This window comes from Castor canadensis, chromosome 6, assembly GCF_047511655.1.
Source record: "Castor canadensis chromosome 6, mCasCan1.hap1v2, whole genome shotgun sequence".
NCBI classification, from domain to species: domain Eukaryota; kingdom Metazoa; phylum Chordata; class Mammalia; order Rodentia; family Castoridae; genus Castor; species Castor canadensis.
In genome coordinates, this window is record NC_133391.1 from 161,805,118 (window position 1) to 161,829,119 (window position 24,002).

The following is a 24,002-nucleotide window of genomic DNA, read 5'->3' on the forward strand; positions in this document are numbered from 1 at the left end:
GCTCTTTCCATAACTTGGCTATTGTGAATAGTGCTGCAAGAAACGTGGGTGTGCAGGTGCCTCTGGAGTAACCTGTGTCACAGTCTTTTGGGTATATCCCCAAGAGTGGTATTGCTGGATCAAATGGTAGATCAATGTCTAGCTTTTTAAGTAGCCTCCAAATTTTTTTCCAGAGTGGTTGTACTAGTTTACATTCCCACCAACAGTGTAAGAGGGTTCCTTTTTCCCCGCATCCTCGCCAACACCTGTTGTTGGTGGTGTTGCTGATGATGGCTATTCTAACAGGGGTGAGGTGGAATCTTAGTGTGGTTTTAATTTGCATTTCCTTTATTGCTAGAGATGGTGAGCATTTTTTCATGTGTTTTCTGGCCATTTGAATTTCTTCTTTTGAGAAAGTTCTGTTTAGTTCACTTGCCCATTTCTTTATTGGTTCATTAGTTTTGGGAGAATTTAGTTTTTTAAGTTCCCTATATATTCTGGTTATCAGTCCTTTGTCTGATGTATAGCTGACAAATATTTTCTCCCACTATGTGGGTGTTCTCTTCAGTTTAGAGACCATTTCTTGTGATGAACATAAGCTTTTTAGTTTTATGAGGTCCCATTTATCTATGCTATCTCTTAGTTGCTGTGCTGCTGGGGTTTTGTTGAGAAAGTTCTTACTTATACCTACTAATTCCAGAGTATTTCCTACTCTTTCGTGTATCAACTTTAGAGTTTGTGGTCTGATATTAAGATCCTTGATCCATTTTGAGTTAATATTGGTATAGGGTGATATACATGGATCTAGTTTCAGTTTTTTGCAGACTGCTAACCAGTTTTCCCAGCAGTTTTTGTTGAAGAGGCTGCTATTTCTCCATCGTATATTTTTAGTTCCTTTGTCAAAGACAAGTTGGTTATAGTTGTGTGGTTTCATATCTGAGTCCTCTATTCTGTTCCACTGGTCTTCATGTCTGTTTTTGTGCCAGTACCATGCGGTTTTTATTGTTATTGCTTTGTAATACAGTTTGAAGTCAGGTATTGTGATACCTCCAGCATTGTTCTTTTGACTGAGTATTGCCTTGGCTATTCGTGGCTTCCTGTGTTTCCATATAAATTTCACAGTAGATTTTTCAATATCTTTAATGAATGTCATTGGAATTTTGATGGGAATTGCGTTAAACATGTAGATTACTTTTGGGAGTATCGACATTTTTACTATGTTGATTCTACCAATCCATGAGCATGGGAGATCTCTCCACTTTCTATAGTCTTCCTCAATCTCTTTCTTCAGAAGTGTATAGTTTTCCTTGTAGAGGTCTTTCACATCTTTTGTTAGGTTTACACCTAGGTATTTGATTTTTTTTGAGGCTATTGTAAATGGAATTGTTTTCATACATTCTTTTTTCAGTTTACTCATTGTTAGTGTATAGAAATGCTAATGATTTTTCTAAGTTGATTTTATGTCCTACTACCTTGCTATAGCTATTGATGATGTCTAGAAGCTTCTGAGTAGAGTTTTTTGTGTCTGTAAGGTATAGGATCACACCTGCAAATAGGGATATTTTGACAGTTTCTTTACCTATTTGTATTCCTTTTATTCCTTCTTCTTGCCTAATTGCTCTGGCTAGGAATTCCAGTACTATGTTGAATAGGAGTGGAGATAGTGGATATCCTTGTCTGGTTCCTGATTTTAGAGGGAATGGTTTCAGTTTTTCTCCATTAAGTATAATGCTGGCTGTAGGTTTGTCATATATAGCTTTTATAATGTTGAGGAACTTTCCTTCTATTCCTAGTTTTCTTAGAGCTTTTAGTATGAAATGGTGTTGGATCTTATCAAAGGCTTTTTCTGCATCTGTTGAGATGATCAAGTGGTTTTTGTCTTTGCTTCTGTTAATGTGGTTTATTACGTTTATTGATTTTCATATGTTGAACCACCCCTGCATTCCTGGGATGAAGCCTACTTGGTCGTGGTGAATAATCTTTTTGATGTGTTGTTGAATTCAATTTGCCATTATTTTATTGAGGATTTTTGCGTCAATGTTCATAAGGAGATTGGCCTATAGTTCTCCTTTTTGGAGGTGTCTTTGCCTGGTTTTGGGATAAGGGTAATACTGGCTATATAAAATGTGTTTGGCAGTTTTCCTTCCCTTTCTATTTTGTGGAATAGTTTAAGGAGGGTTGGTATCAGTTCTTCTTTAAAGGTCTCATAGAATGCAGCAGAGAATCCATCAGGTCCTGGACTTTTCTTTTTGGGGAGACTCTTGATTGCTGCTTTCATTTCATTTTGTATTATAGATCTACTCAGGTGATTAATTTCCTCTTGGCTCAGTTTTGGATGGTCATATGTATCTAGAAATCTTCCATTTCTTTAAAATTTTCAAATTTATTTGAATATAGGTTTTCAAAGTAGTCTCTGATGATTTCCTGGACTTCCATGGTGTTTGTTGTTATCTCCCCTTTTGCATTCCTGATTCTACTAATTTGGGTTTTTTCTTTCCTCATTTTAGTCAGGTTTGCCAGGGATCTATCGATCTTGTTTATTTTTTCAAAGAACCAATTTTTTGTTTCATTAATTCTTTGTATGGTTTTTTTGGTTTCTATTTCGTTGATTTCAGCTCTTATTTTTATTATTTCTCTCCTATTTGTTTGGGATTTGCTTGTTCTTGTTTTTCTAGGAGTTTGAGATATATCAATAGGTCATTGATTTGGGATCTTTCAGTCTTTTTAATTTATGCATTCATGGCTATAAACTTTCCTCTTAGGATTGCCTTTGCTGTGTCCCATAGGTTCTGGTAGGTTGTGTTTTTATTTTCATTGACTTCCAGGAACTTTTTAATTTCCTCTTTTATTTCATCTTTGATCCATTCTTCATTAAGTAATGAGTTATTTAGTTTCCAGCTGTTTGCATGTTTTTTGTCTTTACTTTTGTTGTTGAGTTCTACTTTTACGGCATTGTGATCAGATAGTATGCATGGTATAATTTCTATTTTCTTATATTTGCTGACACTTGTTTTGTGCCCTAGGATATGATCTATTTTGGAGAAGGTTCCATGGGCTGCTGAGAAGAATGTATATTGTGTAGAAGTTGGATGAAATGTTCTGTAGACATCAACTAGGTCCATTTGATCTATTGCATATTTTAGATCTTGGATTTCTTTATTGAGTTTTTGTTTGGATGACCTATCTATTGATGATAATGGGGTGTAAAAGTCTCCCACAACCATTGTGTTGGTATTTATATATGCTCTTAGGTCTTTCAGGGTATTTTTGATGAAATTGGGTGCATTGATGTTGGATGCACACAGGTTGATAATTATTATTTCCTTTTGGTCTATTTCCCCTTTTATTAGTATGGAATGTCCTTCTTTATCTCATTTGATCAATGTAGGTTTGAAGGCTACTTTGTCAGAGATAAGTATTGCTACTCCTTCCTGTTTTTTGGGGGCCATTGGCTTGGTAAATCTTCTTCCAGCCTTTCATCCTTAGCCTATGCTTATTTTGTCGGTGAGATGGGTCTCCTGTAAGCAACAAATTGTTGGATCTTCCTTTTTAATCCATTTTGTCAAGCAGTGCCTTTTGATGGGTGAATTAAGTCTGTTAACATTAAGTGTTAGTACTGATAGGTATGTGGTGATTCCTGTCATTTAGTTGTCTTAGTTGTTTGAAGGTTTGATTGTGTGTACCTAAGTTGAGGTTACTCTCTACTGTCTTGGTTTTTCTTTTTCTGTGATTTGGTGCTGCCTGTCTTTTCATGGTTAAGTTGGGTTTCACTTTCTGTTTGCAGAATCCCTTGAAGAATCCTTTGTAGTGGTAGCTTTGTGGTCACATATTGTTTTAGTTTCTGCTTATCATGGAAGACTTTAATTGCTCCATCTATTTTGAATGATAGCTTTGCTGGGTAGAGTATCCTGGGGTTGAAGTTATTTTCATTCAGTGCCCAGAAGATCTCACCCCACGCTCTTCTTGCTTTTAATGTTTCTGTCGAGAAGTCTGCTGTGATTTTGATCGGTTTACCTTTGTATGTTACTTGTTTTTTCTCTCTTACAGCCGTCAATATTCTTTCCTTAGTTTCTGAACTTGTTGTTTTAATGATGATATGTCATAGGGTAATTCTATTTTGATCTGGTCTGTTTGGTGTCCTGGAGGCCTCTTGCATCTGTATGGGAATATCTTTCTCTAGATTTGGGAAATTTTCCGTTATTATTTTGTTAAATATATTACGCATTCCCTTCACTTGCACCTCTTCTCCTTCTTCAATGCCCATGATTCTCAAGTTTGATCTTTTGATGGAGTCGGTGAGTTCTTGCATTTTCTTTTCATAGGTCTTGAGTTGTTTAATTAATAGTTCTTCGGTTTTTCCTTTAATTACCATTTCATCTTCAAGTTCTGAGATTCTGTCTTCTGTTTGTTCTATTCTGCTGGATTGGCCTTCTGTTTTGTTTTGCAGTTCTGTTTCATTCTTTTTTCTGAGGTTTTCCATATCCTGGCTGGTTTCCTCTTTAATGTTGTCTATTTTTGTCCTGAGTTCATTTATCCGTTTATTCATCATGTTCTCTCTTTCACTTTGGTGTTTATACAGTGCTTCTATGGTTTCCTTTATTTCTTCTTTTGCTTTTTCAAATTCTCTATTTTTATTGTCTTGGAATTTCTTGAGTGTCTCCTGTACATTTTGGTTGACCCTATCCGGTATCATCTCTATAAAATTCTCATTGAGTACTTGTAGTATGTCTTCTTTTAAATTATTCTTGTGGGCTTCATTGGGTCCTTTGGCATAGTTTATCTTCATTTTGTTGGAGTCTGGATCTGAGTTTCTGTTTTCTTCATTCCCCTCTGGTTCCTGTACTAATTTTTTGCTGTGGAAAAACTGGTTTCTGTGTTTTTTCTGTCTTCCGGTCATTGTCTTTGGTGTTGTTACTGTCCCTGTACTGGTCCACGTCTTCCAAGCCACCTGGGTGCTGGTGACTGGCGGCCCAGGGGCCTTCCTGGTTTCTCCATGTTATGCCTCTTCTCAGTGATTATGCCTGCAAAGTGTGTCTCCAGCGTCTCTCCAAGATTTCACTATAGGAGGCTCGCTTTCTGCTTCCTCCCTCTAGCCGTCATCTTGGAATCCCTGAATATTAGACTAAAGCCTTAATCGCCATTCTGGAAAATGACAGTCGGGGAATCGTAGTGGCTGAATGCAAGTCTGCAACTAGGATAAGTACTTTATAGAGAGCATAAGTTCTAAAACAGTCTCTTCATGAAAATAAAAGTGTGAAGAGTTATTTTTCTTTATGTTACCTGACCACAATCTCATTAAACATAAGATCAATTAATTCATCTTTAAAATTCAAATTAATATTAATCTACAATGCTGCACAGAGGCCAAGAAATTTTTTTAAAAGCTTTATAATTCAATCACAAACCACTACAAATAACATGCACAACTGATTTTAATAATAAAATTATCACTTAATTCAAATGATAATACTGTGATTCTCAAATAAATGGTTCTTCTCAATGGCATTATCATTTGAATCAAAATGATTATTCAGCTAATTACCAATCTCCATTCAGATCTCACTTTTTATTTTTTGGATAGAAAATTGCTTTAAAATTTTAGTTCTTTCCAAAACAATAGATAGTATTGTTTTTGCAGTACAGCAATAATATTGTCATTGTGATTGTTACTTCACTATTTCACTTAATTCAGTACTTGAAGATGAAAACAAATAATCTGTTGCACCAGGACTTGATTGATTATGTATATGTTTTTCATTTCTCTACAGTGAACTTGTTTTCTCAGGGGATGTTGGTCTGGTGATTCTCCTAAGAATGACAAAGTAACCATCATATACTAGCATAAGGAAAAGCCACATGGAATTGCCTATGAAATGACTCAATCAACTGATTGCTCTGGATTGCTTTCTGTGATAAGAAGCATATGTCTTTAGCCTAAAATATGTCATATGGTCATACTGAGACTCTAAAATAAAGATTTGGTCCAAATGGTAATCCCATGAAATATTAAAAATAAAATGGAATATTGGTAGATATAACTCACAGTTCTCTATAAAATATATTTCATCTCAACAATGAACAAATGAGAGTGCATTAAACCAGAGTTTCTGCACAGCAAAAGAAACAATCACCAGACTCAAGAGACAGCCCACAGTATAGGAGAAAATTTTTGCCAGTTACTCATCCAGAAAGGGTCAAATATCCAGAAACAACAAGTGACTCAAAAAACTCAGCCCCCAAAGGTCAAATATCCAGAAACTCCAAGGAACTCAAAAAACTCAGCCCCCAAACAATCAATACCCAATAAAGAAATGGACACATGAATTAAAAAGGGAATTCTCAAAGGAAGAAGTACAAATGGCCAATAAATACATGAAGAAGTGTTCAAATTCCCTGGTTATAAAAGAGATGCAAATCAAAACAACACTTAAATTTCATCTCACCCCAGATAGAATGGTGATAATCAAGGGTAATTACAACAAATATTCTTGAGGATGTGGCAAAACAGGACCACTTATACACTGCTGGTGGGAATGCAAATTTGTACAACCATTATGGAGAACGTGGAGATTCCTCAAAAAACTAGAGGTAGAACTGCCATATGATCCAGTGATACCATTCCTGGGTATCTACCCAAAAGAACGTAAGACAGGATTCAGTAGAGGCACCTGTACATCAATGTTCATCACAGTACTATTCATAATAGCCAAGTTCTGGAATTAACCCAGTTATGGTATATATACAAAGTGGAGTATTACTCAGTCACAAAGAATTAATGACATGTGGTTTGAAGGTAACTGGATACAATTGAAGGACATCATGTTGAATGAAGTAGGCCAGGATCAGAAACACAAAAGACGCATATTTTCTCTCATGGAAGATAGATCCAAAGATAAACATATACACAAACACAAACATGATCACATACAAACTCAGTTGTAAAACCTGTTTGTAACAGTGTAACTACTCTATAGAACTCATGGAAAGAGAGCAAGGAAAAGAGAACAATAGAGCATCAATAATATCACATACCACAGGATGTTAAGGTAGAGGATGTAAGGAATGTGTATTGAAAGATGTTGAAAAATGGGGGTGTGGGAGATAAAGGGGTAAATAAGAGCAATCAAAGGGACTGAACAGACCAAAGTAAAGCATATGCACAGAGGGCATACATTGAGACACCCCTCTGAACATCAACTCAAATATTATTTATGAAAACCAAGACTATAAAATAGGCACGGTGTGTACAGGAGGTGGGGTAATAGTGGGAGGGGGAGGGGGAACTAAGGAGACTAAGCTGAGGGTATATGGTAGATGGACTTCATGTTCCTATATGAAACAGAACTAGAAAACCTCTTGCAATTGCTTTAAGTGGTTTTGGGGGGGGCTGAGGGGAAGAGATGATGGAGTCAATATAACTAATGTACAACATAAGTGTAATTGGAACTGTCACTGTGAATCCCCCCTGTATCATTAATATATCTTAATAAAAATTTATAACAATGTATTTCATCTCTATGATCTCCTTTCACATTATTACTCCTTTTTAGGAATTTTAACTTGAGAACAATCACTTATACTTCTTTCTGGTGTGTCAGGGCTTATTTAAAGATATGTCAGAAAGAAAACCAATGTCTGCTGTGGCCATTCAGAACAGGGGATAGAAAAATTAAAAAATGTACTCCTAAGTGACAGTGCTGCATATTTTGGTTGGAAAAAATAGAACTTATTTTAATCAAATCTATGTTCTGTCCTGATCCCACTTTTTGAACTCCTTAGTATTTTAAACCATGAAAGAAGCTGCTCTTCCAAACTCCTATTTTAGTAAGGAAATACTGGTTTCCCTTTAGAAAAATCAATGGTGTATGTGATATGGCATCATTTTTGAGAAGCAATATATTGCAATATCTCCTGGCTGCAGAACAATACTTATCTGCAGAAGGTGAAAATAAATAGAATTGCCATCTCTGAGTGTCAAGACTAAAGTTTCACTCTAGGCATCACTTTAAGTTAATAGATCATCCCTTCCTTCAATACATGCAATTAGATGAATTTTATCATCTAGATAAATAAATCCCCCATTAAATCAGTCAAAATGATCAAATGAATATGAGTGTATCTAGTCTATACATGGAAAACAGCTTTCAGCTAGTGCATAAAGTATTGATTTAAGAAGCATATTCTTAAGAATAAAGAGATTTGTATAAGCGAATGTGGAGTCAAAGTTAAAAGTTGATATTGAAATTAATAAATGAATACTCAGAATATAAACTGTTTTGAACTATATTCCACATATGAGAGAGAACAAGCAGCTTTTGGCCTTCTGAGTCTGGCTAACTTCACTTAAGATGATGTTCTCCAGTTCCATCCATTTACCTGCAAATGACAAAATTTCAATCTTCTTTGTTGCTGAGAAAAATTCCATCGTATATAAATAGCACATTTTTTTGATCCATTCATCAGTATTGGGGAATCTTGGATATTTCCATAGCTTAGTTCTTGTGAATGGTGCTGCAATAAATATGGACTTGCAGGTGACTTTGATGTAAGCTGACTCACATTCTTTTGGGTATATCCCCAGGAGTGGTATTGCTGGATCACATGGCAGGTCTATTTTTAGTTTTTTAAGGAGCCTCCCTACTGTCTTCCATAGTAGTTATATTCGCTTATATTCCCTGAGGATTCATTTTTCCTCTCATCCTCACTAACATCTATTGTTGGTATTCTTGATGATGACTCTATTAACAGGGGTAAGGTGCAATCTTAGTGTGGTTTTTGATTTACATTTCCTTTATGGCCTTGGATGGTGAGCATTTTTTCATGTGTTTTTTAGCCATTTGGACTTTTTCCTTTAAAAAGGTATTCTTCAATCCATTTATGCAATTCTTCATTAGGTCATTGATTTTTTGGGAGTTTAGTATTTTGGGATTCTGGTATATTATGGTTATCAGTCCCTTGTCAGATGTACAGGAGTTAGTAAAGATTTTCTCCCATTCTGTGAGTGGCCTCTTCAATTTAGAAACTATTTCTTTTTTTGTGTGTGCAGAAAATTTTTAATTTCATGTGGTACCATTTGTCAATGCTTTCTCTTAGTTACTAAGCCAATTTAGTTCTAGACAATATACTGCCATGCACTGCAATGATAGAGGCAGGGTGACAGGGAAAGAGCAAGCAATGAGGGGGTTATCCGATTAAAACATCATATAGACGTGTCTGAAATGTCAAAGTGAAACTCCCAAACAATCAATATACACTTTTTTAAAATGAAGGACAGGAAGGTGAAACAGGTCTTTTCCAGAGGTGGCTATCAATGAGGGGAGGGCATGAGGAGAGGGTAAAGGAGGGTGAGTGTGGTGGCTGTATTTTGTGTTCACGTATGAACACAGAACAAGGAAATCTGTAGAAATAGTTCTAAGAAGGGGGGGAAGAGGGGGAGAGAGGATGGAGGGGGTGAATCTAGTTAAGATATATTGTAAACACATATGTAAATACCACAATGTATCTCTCCTGTACAACTATTATATGTTAATAAAAAAGACAAAGACAAAAAAGTTGGTCACTGGATCAAGAAAATCCCACCCTCATGAATGGACTGATGATGTCACAGTGGAAGGGAGTTCTTTATAAAAGAGTGAGTTCAGCCCCTGCCTCTCCTCTCCCAAGCAAGGCCTTCTGCCATCTTCTAACACAGCAAGAAGGTCATCACAGATATAGCCCCTTGATCTTGGACTTCTCAGTCTTAATAACCACAAGCAAATAAACTTCTATTCATTATGAAAAAAAAAAAAAAAAAAAAAAAGAAAGTCCTTGCTTATGCCTATTTCTTCCAGTGTATTCCCTGCTCTTTCCTGTACTAGCTTCAGGGTTTCAGGTCTTATATATATATTCTTTCTTTATTTTTTTATTATTATTCATATGTGCATACAATGCTTGGGTCATTTCTCCCCCTGCCCCCTCCCCCTCCCTTACCACCCACTCTGCCCCTCCCTCTCACCCCCTCGATACCCAGCAGAAACTATTTTGCCCTTATTTCTAATTTTGTTGTAGAGAGAGCATAAGCAATAATAGGAAGGAACAAGGGTTTTTGCTAGTTGAGATAAGGATAGCTATACAGGGAGTTGCCTCACATTAATTAATTTCCTGTGCATATGTCTTACCTTCTAGGTTAATTTTTCTTGATCTAACCTTTTCTTTAGTTCCTGATATTAAGGTCCTTAATTCACTTTGAGGTGATACTTGTACAGGGTGAAAAACATGGATCTTGTTTAAGTTGTCTGCAGGCAGATATCCAGTTTTCATAACAACGTTTGTTGAAAAGGCTGTCTTTTCTCATATATTTTTAGGACCTTGTCAAAAATTAGGTTGGCATAGCTGTGTGGTCTTCTTTTCTGTTCCACTGGTCTTCATATCTGCTTTTGTGCCAATACCACGCTGTTTTTATTGCTATGGCTCTGTAGTATACTTTGAAACACTGGTCACATTAAGGAGAAGTCACACACAGGAGTTGTAGGGCAAAAGAAGGAAACTAACAACTTGAATATGGTTGGTATACTTCTATACAAGAAAGAGTATAGAAATCTTAAGTGGACTAAAACCACCATAAGAAAGGATGAAGGTAGAATGAAGAAAATTAGATGAAATAAACCTCTTGGGATTACAATACATCTATCCATGAAAATATAACAAGGAAACTTCCTGTGTAACTACTTGTATCTTGAACAAGCAAAAATGTCATGCTTTTTCTTTTTATCTTTTCTCTTATTTCTTCTACAAAATTGGAGAACAGGAGGGTCTCCAAATTGGAGAACAGGTCCTGCCCAGGGGCACAGTTGGCACCACTGGGAGAGGGGAGGTGGCAGGGAAAGGGGGTAGGAGGGTGAATACAGTGCAAAAAATGTGTACAGATATATGTAAATCCAAAAACGATACCTGTTGAAACTATTCCAGGAATCAGAGGCAGGGGAGGTAAAACAGAATGGTGAATTCAAGTATGACATACGATATATTGTAAAAACCTTTGTAAATGCCACAATGTACCCCCACCCAGCACAACAATAAAGAAAAAAAAATCCTAAACTTGCTTTGCAGATGAGTCCATCTATCCTATATGCAAGTGAAAACTGGAAATGGATGGTATCCTCATTATAGCCCTTGGAAGACGGTGTAAAAGGAAAATCCTCCTGGCACGTAAAGCTTTGAGTAGTGTACAACTTTGTGTGGGAAGAGAAGTAACCTAAGGTTAGCATATATACAAAGTTATGGGCATTGGCAAATGACCTGGAAAATTTCCCAGGAGCCCAGAAGAGAAAAAGGTTTGTGGTCTAGGGTAGCAGCATATGGATACCATACAGGAATGCTAACATCCACCAGAGAACACCCATAGAAGAGGCACAGAAAGCCAAGTAGCCAGAATGACCTGGCCAATTGACTGATAGCCAGCCCCTATCATTAGCCACTCCAGTGCTGGCATGATGGACACATGTAACAGGGATGGAGGTCATGGAAAGAATAAACCTATATATATATATATATATATATATATATATATATATATAACTGTTTTGAAATTGAAACTTAATAGTGAACAAAGTCTACAAGACCAGAGTCCTTTCATAGAGCTACCTTCCTTGGCAACCATACTCAGTCCTAGAGACCTTGCTAGACACGACAGGGATTGATTCAGTAAGCCCCAATTGTATGTTAGCCAGGGTTTTTTTGTTGCTGTGCCAAATGTCTGAAATAAGCAATTTAAAAGGAGGAAAAATTTATTTTGGCTCAGGGTTTCCAAGGTTTTAGTCAATGGTCAGCTGTTTCCATTAGTATGGGCCTGTGGTGTGTCAGAAGGTTATGGTGGCAGGAAAGTACAAGACAGTAGAATCTGCTTACCTCACGATAAATAGGCAGCAGAGAGAGACAGAAAGATGGGGCAAGGGAAAGATTCAGCTATCAAAGGTATCCCCAAGTGACCTAATTCATTCATCCAGGCCCCACCTCCTAAGATCATATTTAGTATGAACTCATCCATGGATTATCCCATTTGAGGAAGTTAGGGCAGAAGGATTCAATTACCTGTCAATATTGCCCCCAACTAGGACCAAGCTTTCAACACATGAGCCTTTCATGGTGTACTTCATATCTAAGTCACAATTCAATGATATAAAAATTTCCTACAAGTCAAAAGTGAGGCATGTACATGGAGGGTTCAAAATCCAATGCCTACAAATTTATGACCTTTAGATTTGCCTTAAATGACATTAAAGCTGTTAAAATTCATTCATGCTCTGCTCTATTGTTTTTAGTGATAGGTGTTTAATCAAGAAGAGAAGAAGAATGAAGGCTGGGGATTTGGCCCATGTGGTAGAATACCTGCGTAGTATATACCATGTCCTAAATTTAAACCCCAGTGCAGTCTAAAAAAAATTTAAACAAGAGGGAATGACTTTTGGCATAAAAGTTGGGTAGGGAAATTATACAGGAGATATAACATCTTTCAGGGATGATTATTTTAAGTGACAAATGGCTACAAGTGGCTATCTTACTCTCTGGTTCTTAGCCATTGGGACACATTGAAATCACCTGAAATAATTTGATTTTTAAAACACCCATGTTTGACCCAACAAACTGGAAGTTCCATTTGATCTGGTCTTAGGTGGAACTTGAGTTTCAATATGCAAATTATTCCCAGGTGTTTGTAATGTGCAACCAAGAATAAAAATCACTCCACTAACTTTCTGATAAACTCTTGAAACCATGATATCACTACAATTTGTAGGGGCAATATGCAAATACACTTTGATCTATTTTCTTGATTGTTATAATACATTGTTCCCTCTTCTAAGCTTCGGAAGTCTGACTTGTCTGAAATGTGTAGAAACTATATTAAGCACTACAGTTAATAGCAAATAAGGTTAAGAATGCAAATGATGATTTACAAATGAGGTAGTTGGTGAAGACCGACTCATTTACCTTAGTGAAGAGTGTTGAACAATGAAAGATTTCCTTCAACCACATGGAGATGAATTTTGTCTAAGCACGACTTAAATGTCTTACAGAGAGGGTACAGGATGTTTACTTGTGAAGTGAACAGATTTTCTTGCCAAAGTTAATGAAGTAACCTGGCCAGAGAATTTAAAAAGAAATGAAAAATTCTTGGAACAATGTCAAAAATGTCAAAAGTTATGGTTGCCTTGTGACATAGTGGACAAGGTACTGATGAAGATGCCGTTATAATATTAATGGTTCAGTGACCAAAAAAATAATGAAAATTCTATCACTGAAATAACCCATGGATTTTTTATGATGTTTGAGAGATTATAAGACTTTCTTTTCCTTCTAACTAATTTGGACTTAAACATGTCATTATTCCAAGAACTCTTAGCTACCTACTATTTTCTTGGTCATTTTTGGAAATATTTTGAAAAATTCAAAGAACAGAAAAGAAAAGATTCTGTAGTAGAAATTTAGAAGTTAGTGAAACATAACTTCTAATTTAGAAGTTAGAGAAAGGAGGATTTCTTTGGGATGTATAGTGGTTTCTGGAAAATAAACCCATTTGCTACTAATGGAGGGAATCTCTTCCAAGTAGCAGAAGGTTTGAATTTAACTTCTATTTATTTACTTCTTGATGAGAGTCTATATCTAATAAGCTTAAATGTCAGAAACAAAAACGTATGTGTTTATATGTCTTACAAATAATTTTTATACCTTTTTAATTTAAAATAATTAACATTATTTGTTTTATGTGACAATCTCTGTCTTTTTTATTTTTTTTGTTTTACAAATTTTTATTATCATGTTGTTATACTGGGGGCACATTGTGACATTTACAAAAGTTTTTACAATGTGTCATGGTTGAATTCATCCCCTACATCATTATCTTTTGTCTCTTCTCCCCCCATTTCTGGATTAGTTTCAACAGGTCTCATTTTTCCATTTTCATATTGAGTATATAATATTTCCACTGCATTCATTCTCCTATACCCTTTACTTATATTCTTACATCTTTATAATTTATTTTATTTGTGAAGTGAAGTCACAGGCAGCTGTAATCTCTGTATTTTATTGATAATGTGTTGAGATCACAGCTTTGAGCTAATAAATTTTGTTTGCTTATGGTATTTTTCACTATGCATAAGTGTTTAGGCTGTGAACACTTATATCTTATAGTTCTGTGAACAAAGCTCTCTATACTGCTGGTCATCTAATTTTTCTTCAACTGTTTTTATGAATTCATTTTAAAAATGTTTGCCTTGTTCTAAGAGGCAGGTAGACACATTACATCAATTTGTTGTCATAGACTAGTCCTTGCCATCTACTGTTAACTTCTAGGAGATATACTAACCCAGTGTACATATTAATTTCTTTTTTTTAGCAATAGAAAGCTATGATCTGATAATTTCACATGCTTGAACATTTTTGCTATTAATTTCATACTTATTCTTTCTCATAATTTTGTGATTATTTTAGAATTTAATACTTAGAAACAACCTCTGGAAGATGGGAACCAATCAAATACAATTGATTACAGAGTACTAAATTTCTTTAACTAAAGAAAAACTATTTTTTATTTATTCCTTACCTGCTCAAGTGTATCTTAGGTGTAATATAGGTTTTTCCCATATCATGTTCCTTTCACTTGTTATATGTCTGTCCTTTAGCATGTAAGATTATTGCTTCTATCATAATTTCAGTTCATGATTTATAGACATAGTAAAATTGATTTCTGTGTTCATTTCATACCCAACTTTCTTGCTGACTTTTCTTATGCTTGTCATTCTCTTTTGTTTCTGATAGTCATCTTGTTCCCTCCTAAGCTCTTTTAGGAATGTAGAAGTATATGAGAAAATGAGAAAAATCACCTGCAGTCAGTGATTTGACTTTTTTCTAATATTCGAGTTCTAATTCTATTTTTCTTGCCATTTTGCATTGACAATAACTTTCAATAAATATTAAATAATAGTGATATTACTGAGTATTATGTTTTTCTTTTAAGTTTTAGCAAGGATTTATTTTAGTATAACACCACAAAGTATAGGTAAGGTGCAGGGTGTGAAGAGAGAAAGAGAAATATTTCCTGTTTCCAATGCAAGAAATGGGAGCAAAGACTCCTAGTATTGTGTTATTAATCCAAATTTTATTTCTTGCTATGCATGCATACCTATGTGTATGTATATTATATTTATGTGTGAGACAGACTGTAAAGAGAAATTTTATGTTACATATTATCAAATTCATTTTTCATTTCATTTATTTGTTTTAGTTGAATCAAATTTATTTTAATTGATATGTAAAATGGTACATATTGTATAGTTATACAGACTGTAAAATATGTTTTGATAAATGTACACATTATATAATGCTTAAATCAGGTTAAAATTTCATATCTCATAAATATTTATCATTTCACTATAGTAAAAAACTTTTTAAATACTTGATTTTTGCTTTTTTTCTAGTTTGTTATTGTTATCTACAGTCAGTTACCCTACTGTGTGATAGCTCATCAGAACTTCATTCTCTTAACTGTAACTTAGTAACTTTTGATTTTTTTCAACAACATAAATGTTTATTGAGGAGGCGTGCCCTCCTTTGCACCATTATCTATCTTCTATTGGCCAGAAGATCCTAAAATCATGAATAACACCTATTTTTCCATAAAACAGAACAGAAACTTAAGTAAAGTAGATGTTCATTATTTGGAATTGAATTCCTGTGGTGTCACAAATGGCAAATACTTCTTTGGAGGGAGATTTTAATAGACAGGTTTTATACTGTTAGAAGATAACATATCCTAGAGGCTTAAGGGGTCTGCAAGGTTCACTGTGGGACCAAGTGGGGGTAGAATCTCCAGTACAACACAGAAATGATCCTAAACTTAATTTGTGAAATTAGATACATACCTATGCTTTCTACATTCTTTTCAAACATTTCACGTTGACACAGGCTGCCAGGAACCACTTCATACCAAGCTGTTTATAAACACAGTGTTATTCAAAAGATTAGAAGAAGCCACTGAAAGTATGTGTTGTTAAGCAGCATCTGTATATCCTTGTGGTCAAATAGATTATAATTATACCAACTGAAACTGGTCCACAGCTGGAATTACTCTGGCCATTTACAAAAGAAACATAGTGATCCTCAAAGTGAATTTTCTTTGCATACTTCCAGAGTCTTAAACATAAAAGCCACACCTGAGCATTAATTCAAGGGAACAACTCAATGGTGCTCTTATTAGTTTTCTCAACTTACCCAGGTGTCCTTTCAAGCCATTGAAATCTATTAATGACACTACCTTAATGTGACACCTTTTAAATCTATTATAGCTCTACCCAATGGTAACAAATCCTAATACATAAGACTGCCAGTGTAATATAAGGATTCAAGAATATGGAGAGAGTTGTTTGAAGCCTATAAATTGCTGCCTAGAAAAATAGCTCATGTTACATTTCTTTTGGTTAAATTTTTATAGTATGTGATTAACTCAACTAAAACAACTCTTTCTAGAGGCAAAATAAAGGATAGTGAAAATGGGGAGTCAGAACAAAGGATAAAGAACAAATGAAGTGCTAGTGTTAAGTTTAAATTTTAGTTACTTTAACACAAATGTATGGCCATGAAGATACTGAACCAGGCTTTTTAAAATTTCTTTTATTCATATGTGCATACAATGTTTGGGTCATTTCTCCCTCCTTCCCCCCACCCCTTCCCTCTCCCCCCCACCCCCTCACTACCAGACAGAAACTACTTTGCCCTTATCTCTAATTTTGTTGAAGAGAGAGTATAAGCAATAATAGGAAGGACCAAGGGTTTTTGCTAGTTGAGATAAGGATAGCTATATAGGGAGTTTACTCACATTGCTTTCCTATACATATGTGTTGCATTCTAAATTAATTCTTCTCAAACTAACCTTTTCCCTAGTTCCTGGTCCCCTTCTCCTATTGGCTTCTGTCACTTTAAAGTTTCTGCATTAGTTCCTTTGCATTGAGGACTTCAAACGCTATCTTGTTTCTTTTGGGTTTCTTGCCTATCCTCATACCTCCCTTGTGTGCTCTCACCTCATCAGGTGATCAAACTCCTATCCCCTTCTTGTGTTTGCCCTTGATCTAAAGTCTGCATATGAGGGAGAACATATGATTTTTGGTCTTCTTGAACCAGGCATTTGACCCTTCATTGCATGCACTCTTTGGGAGACACCCTAGCAGTTAGTACATGGTACAACTGTATGATTTTGGTAATATGTGACACTATGGTATTTTAACTCCCACCCTGGCTGAGTTTATTGTTTCCTTCCATCTGACCACTTCTGAATGCCTTCAAGCTTCCCCTCTTATCCACAGCAGTAGGTAAGACCATAGATAGGTTCTGAAATCCAACAATGGAGAAAGAGACTGGAGGTTTAAATAGTTTGGATTTAGTGGAACATATTTACACAATTCACAGTCACTTTGAATATTCTCAGGTTCATGCTAGCCTTCTCAGGGTGTCAAGGGCTTTGAAAAGCATGTCTATGCTCCCTGTGCCAACTAACTTTGCAGGTAACATGCAGGCACTGGCCCAGTGGATGCACTGTGAAATGAGCACACCTGGAAATCCCTGACATGAAAAATGTGAGTGAATCTGAGTGAGTAACCTGGCTTGGAAAGAACAGAATCAGAAGGTAAGCCTACAGGGCATTCTTCTCATACCAATGATGCAAAAAGCATAATGGTGGATTCATTTCCCCAAAAAACCTCATCGAATCATTCTTCTTAGATGTGTACTATAAAACTTAATAATGATACACTGTGTAAAAGAGTCTTCCTTATGTTTAAGAAAAGATATTGGATTGGTGGTAATCTCACAAAAAACCAAATTAATTGCAATTGCAGGAAAAAAATAGCAAAACCTGCAAAGCACTGGAAAAGAGCTCTCAAGTGAACAAAATTTTGGTAGATGTCCTGTCAAATGGGCAGCTGAAAATATTACATGGCATTATCAGTACAGAAGAGTGATGGTACAAGAACACGTAAACTAGTAATAATAAAAAAATCAAATTATGACCATTTATTCTATTTATCATGGAGAAATTTTCAAGGGAGTATTGAGCTAAGGTTTGAAAGGGTAAAAATGTGTGGACATTAGACAGTGATTTCAAAAGATACTATGTTACTTTTCTCAATTCAGTGATGTTCTGTCAGCTTCTTACAAATTTTTATTTTTATTAATTTTCTAACTGTGAATATATATGTTTTCACCTAATTTTGAGATTGTCATTTTGTGTTCTTTTCCTCAAAGAGCTCTCTAAAATAATAAAATTATACAGCTTCCACAAATCCAGAATCTAACCCTAATGAAACAGTGTATAATAATAGTAATATTGTTGATGTTGTTGTCAGATAGTGAGAAAATTCACTGCTGATTGGGCCTTGTAGTGCAAACTTGTAATCTGGCACTTGGAAGACTGAGGCAAAGAATTGCAAGATAAAGACAAGCCTAGGCTGTATAGCAAGACCTCATTAAAAAAAGAAAAAAGAAAAACCTGCTCACTCAATTAAAAAAGTGGGATGCCATTTTTACAAAAGAAAATCCACTCTCAAAGAGTGATAAATTTGGGGCTCTATATCTCAGAACTGTTTTCTACTTGGAGTATCTTTTATGAGGAAATTTAAAATATCAAATTAAAATACTATCATAGTAAATAGTTTCTCTCAGGAAGATTTCACTTAGACTTTTCAAATGGTGCCAACTGAGATTAAAAAGGAAGATGGCATAAACCCCAATCAAATGTTATCAGAAAGTTATTCATGTTGATTACAAGTTGTAGCCTTGTGTAGTTTATGTGATTAAATTATTTACAGTTACTTAAGAAACTGGTCTTGAAGCCAAGGTCTCTGCATTTTCTTAGCTGAAGAATGGATGAACACATCTAGGAATTATTTTCCTTGGCTTCAGTAGTGTTTGTCTTTATTTGGACACAAAGAAGATCCCAGAAAGGGGGAGTGGGGGAATCTAGACTCTTTGTAAAATATGTATATGGCTGTTCCAAGTGGTCCGCATGCGGGAAGGGAGTGGCAGGTATGTGTTGGAGTGGGGTGAGTAGGATTCCTCCAGGGAGAAAATGTTCAGAATATACTAGGACATGTTTACAAAAGGAGCTTCTCAAATAGGAATAGCAAATCATATGTACTCCAACCGGAATGCTACAGGAGAGAGGGACCTCATATGGGGAGGCTACAAAACTTTTTGAAAGTGACAAAAATAATTGTCTTCAGTTGGAACAACACAGAATTTTCACAAGTTTTAAGAGTGACAACTTTTTTACCTTAATGTATAATTTGCCAGCCATAGAATATCCCATGGAAAACAGGATCTCCTGATATTTATGGCCCCAAGAAATTAGGTGAATTAATGTTGCAAATACATTTCTGATAATGGCACAGTTTGGAACCACACAAAATATGCTACACATGGTTACCGATGTTTTTCTGTCTCTGGCATCTGAGAGGTGCAAGTAGGAAGCCCACATCTATTTAACTTATTTTCATTCTTGGAAAAAATATCCTAAATGTGGAGCTCTAGCAGGCATATCCACAAATATACTGCAAAGTAATTGATGTATTTTTTTTCTTGAGAACTTTCTCTGCAAAAGTATTAAACAACCACTTAAGAAAATAAAACAATGCCTAATATAAAATTGCAACATTTTATTTTCTATCCTAGGGAGGACAAACAAATGATACATAAAATCTATACCATAAAGAAGGATGAAGAAGAGTTGTGATTAATAAATTATTGCAAGAGTCATGTGAAATTGGCAACATTCAATTGCTCTTGGCATACAGAATTTTGTAATTCCTCATGGTTTGACTCTATAAAAATCTGTAACATTATGTCAAGTTCTTACACATACTGACTCTTTTCCATTCCCAGAAAATATGTGGCAACAGTAATAAATTATAAAAACACCTACACACACAAGCACACATCCACGGGGAGATAGACTAGCAAACAAACAGTGGAATTTGGCATGCAAAAGATAATATAGAAGAGGGAAATAACTGGTCAGAACTGGCAACCACTAAGAGTGAGAACCACAGCATAACTTCAATACAGAGAGGACCCAGATGCAGGGAATAGGAGATACTCCTTGGTTAAACAATACAATGATAACTGCTGTACTAGGTCCAGGCAGACACAGCTGGATTTCTGCTGGAAACAGAAGCAAAAGACAAACAAAAAAACCTGTGTCAGAAAATGTAGGATGTGGTTCTAAGGTATTGCACTAATGGCATATTCTTATACTCCACTGTCTGAAATGAGGACATTAAAAGTACTAGTGATGCACAAACGTTCCTGCACACAGAGATAATACAGACAATCTCACTAGGACTCTCAAAGGTAAGGGCAGGGTCAAAGTAAAAAAATTACAAGTAGGGTCAAGAAGTTCAGTAAACAGTAGAATCAGTATCTCTGAAAAAAATCAAAAGAACCAACAAAGCAAGACATTAGTTGAGAATAACTAATATCTTTAGAATACTAGGTAAGAATATCGCACTCATGAAACAAGATCAGGCTGTCAACACAAAATAAGATAGGTATTTTGTATCAATATTTTCATATGCACATGATTTGCTGATAACCTTTTAAAGCTTAATAAATGACCTGCACCAGTGGATAAAAATTACGTGCTCACTTTGAAGATGATATTGAGTAGTTGTTTTAGAATGCAATACAAAAATGATAAAGAAAAGGAAAAGGCAAAGAAGAAATAAGAGTTAGATAAAACATGTTTTGAAGTCTTAATTGTCTCCTTATACAATTTTAAAGGAAAAATAGAAAGAGTGAGATTTTTCTTCTCATAAAAGAATAGGCAAAAGTTCTGAGGAGTGAATACTTGAGCACTTACCCTAAGTGGACCTGCTATAAAAATAAAAGCAATGTGTGTCATAACAATACCAGATTCTAGAAGACAAAGAACAATTGGAGTTTGGGGAGGGCACTTGGAGAAATAAAAAGATCCCAGAATTATGCAAGGACAAGATTAGCATCAGTTATATCATATAGAAGAATCACAATACCCTCAGAGATTGACAATAAAATATAGTTTTTCAAAAAGAAAATCTTATCCAGATTTCTATACCCAACCAGTTATTGCTGACTAAAGTCTAGCAAAAAAAAATAGCAATCCAGCAAGACTTTGATTTAATCTTTTTGTGCTATAATAACAGCATATTTGGGACAGGGTAATTTATAAGTAACATTAATTTATTTCTCAGACTTCAAGAGGCTGAGAAGTTTAAGGTTGAACACCATCAAGTTCAGTGTCTGGTGAGGTCTTGCTACACTGACGGTGCCTTCTCACAGTGGCATCCTCACACGGAATAGGCCAAGGGCAAAAAGGGGTCAAGATACTTTCCTTCAGCCATTTTACAAGACATTCATCCACTCAGGGCTGTGAGCTCTTGCCACAAAGGTCCCACACCTTTGTCTCCACTAGTCGTATGGTAATAAGGGATTAAGTTTCAACATGAATTTTTGAGGGAACATAAATATTTAAAACATAACAGACTGTATATGAATCAAGAACCTGTACATCTATAACATAATGTAACCTCAAAATATGCAAAACAGAACCTGATGAATTTAACACATATGCTGAAAATTAATAATTCTGAACGTTTCTGATTATACCTCTAGGATAAGGAAAATCAAATCCAAGACTATCGAGAATTTACTAAAGAAGACTAAAATATTATACACACATTAATAAACACACAGAAAATACTCACAAAATAAAGACCATACAATTGGCCAAAAAGAAAGTGCAGTATGGCAAAATAACACATTGAGTTCATATCATTTGACCAAAATGTCATGAATTTAGAAATCAAATGTGGGAGTTAAAAAATAATAACAAAAACCCAGCTACTTGAGAATTTCAAACAAATTAATTTATGCTTGATTTAAAGATTAACTAAAAATGAAAATTAAACTATGCAGAAGAGAACAATGTAAAAATCCAATATTTATCAAAAGTTCTAGGCTACCAAAGAAGGGATGAGTAATAGTCTATTTATGACTTTTAAGGGGAAAGAAAAAAAATCCAAGAGATGATACCATACAGCATAATGTATAAGTATGCAAAATACATTAAAGAAATGACAAGCAAATAATACTAACTTATCAAAAAATGACAAACTACTGTATCAGTTGGACCTTTGCAAACAATCAAGAAAAATTTTGAGAAGTTAAAAACTAATATCTTGAAACAAAAGGAAAAAAAAGTGAAAAATAAAATAATCTATAAATAGTGTAAATATGAGTATAGGAATGTAAAAGTAAGTTTGAAAACTGAGATTAGGTGAGCAAAATGCACACAAAATTTCTAAATTAGGAATGACAACACGCATACGTGTGAATCCTAGAGGATAAACTCAGTAGTTTTCTTAAAGAAGTAGTAGATGACGTATTTCTCAATTTTATTTTGTGGTAATTCAGACTAACAGAAAAATGCAATATCAACACCTTGTTTAACATGATAATATTAAAAATAATGAATTTGCATGGGTACAATTTCCTTATCTAAACCAAGGGGATTCTATCAGGCTTTTACGCTTTTTTTTTTTTTTTTTTTGTATTCTGTTTGGATCCAGGATACCATATTACTTGTCATGTTTTCTTACTTTCCTCCAATTTGTGAAAGTGCTTCTGTCTTTCCTTTTTTTTCACAACCTGGACACTTTGGGGAGCTTTAGCATGTTATTTTGTAAAACATCCCTCAGTTTTAGTTAGTGTTATTCTAGTGAGTCTTGTTTTATTCATGATTAGATTGAGCATTAGGAGAAAGAATGTTACAGAAATCATTTCTCTTCAGTGCATCAACTAGGGAATTCTGTGATAAAGGTTTTTATGATATTAATTGTGGTCATGCAGTTAAGGTGGTAACTGCTGGGTTTATCACCTGAAAATTAGTATTTTCCTTTTCCAATTAATAATAATTTTGATTTTTCTCACAATTTTCTCTAACTATATTAGCAACTATTTATAGAACTTGCCTAGAATAATTCTATGTTGTGTAAGGGTGATTTTCTATTTTCCTCACTTCTACATTTGTTCATTAAAGTTCTTCATTAAGAAGGAGCTGTCATTTCTTCCTAACTTATTTTTTTTTGAATGTTCATTTTTATTAGTATGGACCATAAAACTTCTGTGGATTTTGTACAATAGTATGAATACTTAAATTGTTTCTTAAATTATTTCAACTTTGACCATTGGAAACCTTTTGAAGTTGGCTCCTGTCCTTTTTCAGTGTTTCTCCTTTCTGTTTTAATTAATTCCTTTCTTTTCAGAACTATATGTTATTCCATGTTTATCTTATATTTATCCTATCTAAGCCCTGAAATCAACCAATTCCCTGAACAATCCTGATCCCTTCAATTGGAGAATTATATTAGAAACCAAAATCTGGACTCTAGGTACTTGCATTGCCACTGAAATATCATTGAAACTAGACCTTAGCAAACAGAGGAAGAAAAAAATAAGTATTTATAACAACCAGAGCATACACAGATATATCTACCCATCCATCCATCCATCATCCATCCATCTACCCATCATCCATCCATCCATCCATCTATTCATCTTTTCATCTATCCATCCATCCCTCTACCCATCTATCTTTAAAAAACATAAGCTTATAATTTTACCTCTGATTTAATCCCTAAATTGCTGGATTCATTCATTCCAGCCTGTACCATTTCTTTATTTCTATGTTTTTGTCTACATTCTTATTGCATGCAATATATTCACTTAGTTATTCAATCCTAGCACATACAAAAATTGTTTAAAGATTACTCACTCATACTCCTAGGAAAATGATTTATTCACTTGAGTATAGATTTTGTGTACAAAACTATTTTTTCTGCAGCCTTAACATATCCATCAAAACAGTGGATTCCAAAATTACTTAGGTTATTTTTCCCTACCCTCAGTGAGCTTCTATTTTTATTTATCTATCATGGGTTTGTATTCCATTTAGTATCTCTCTC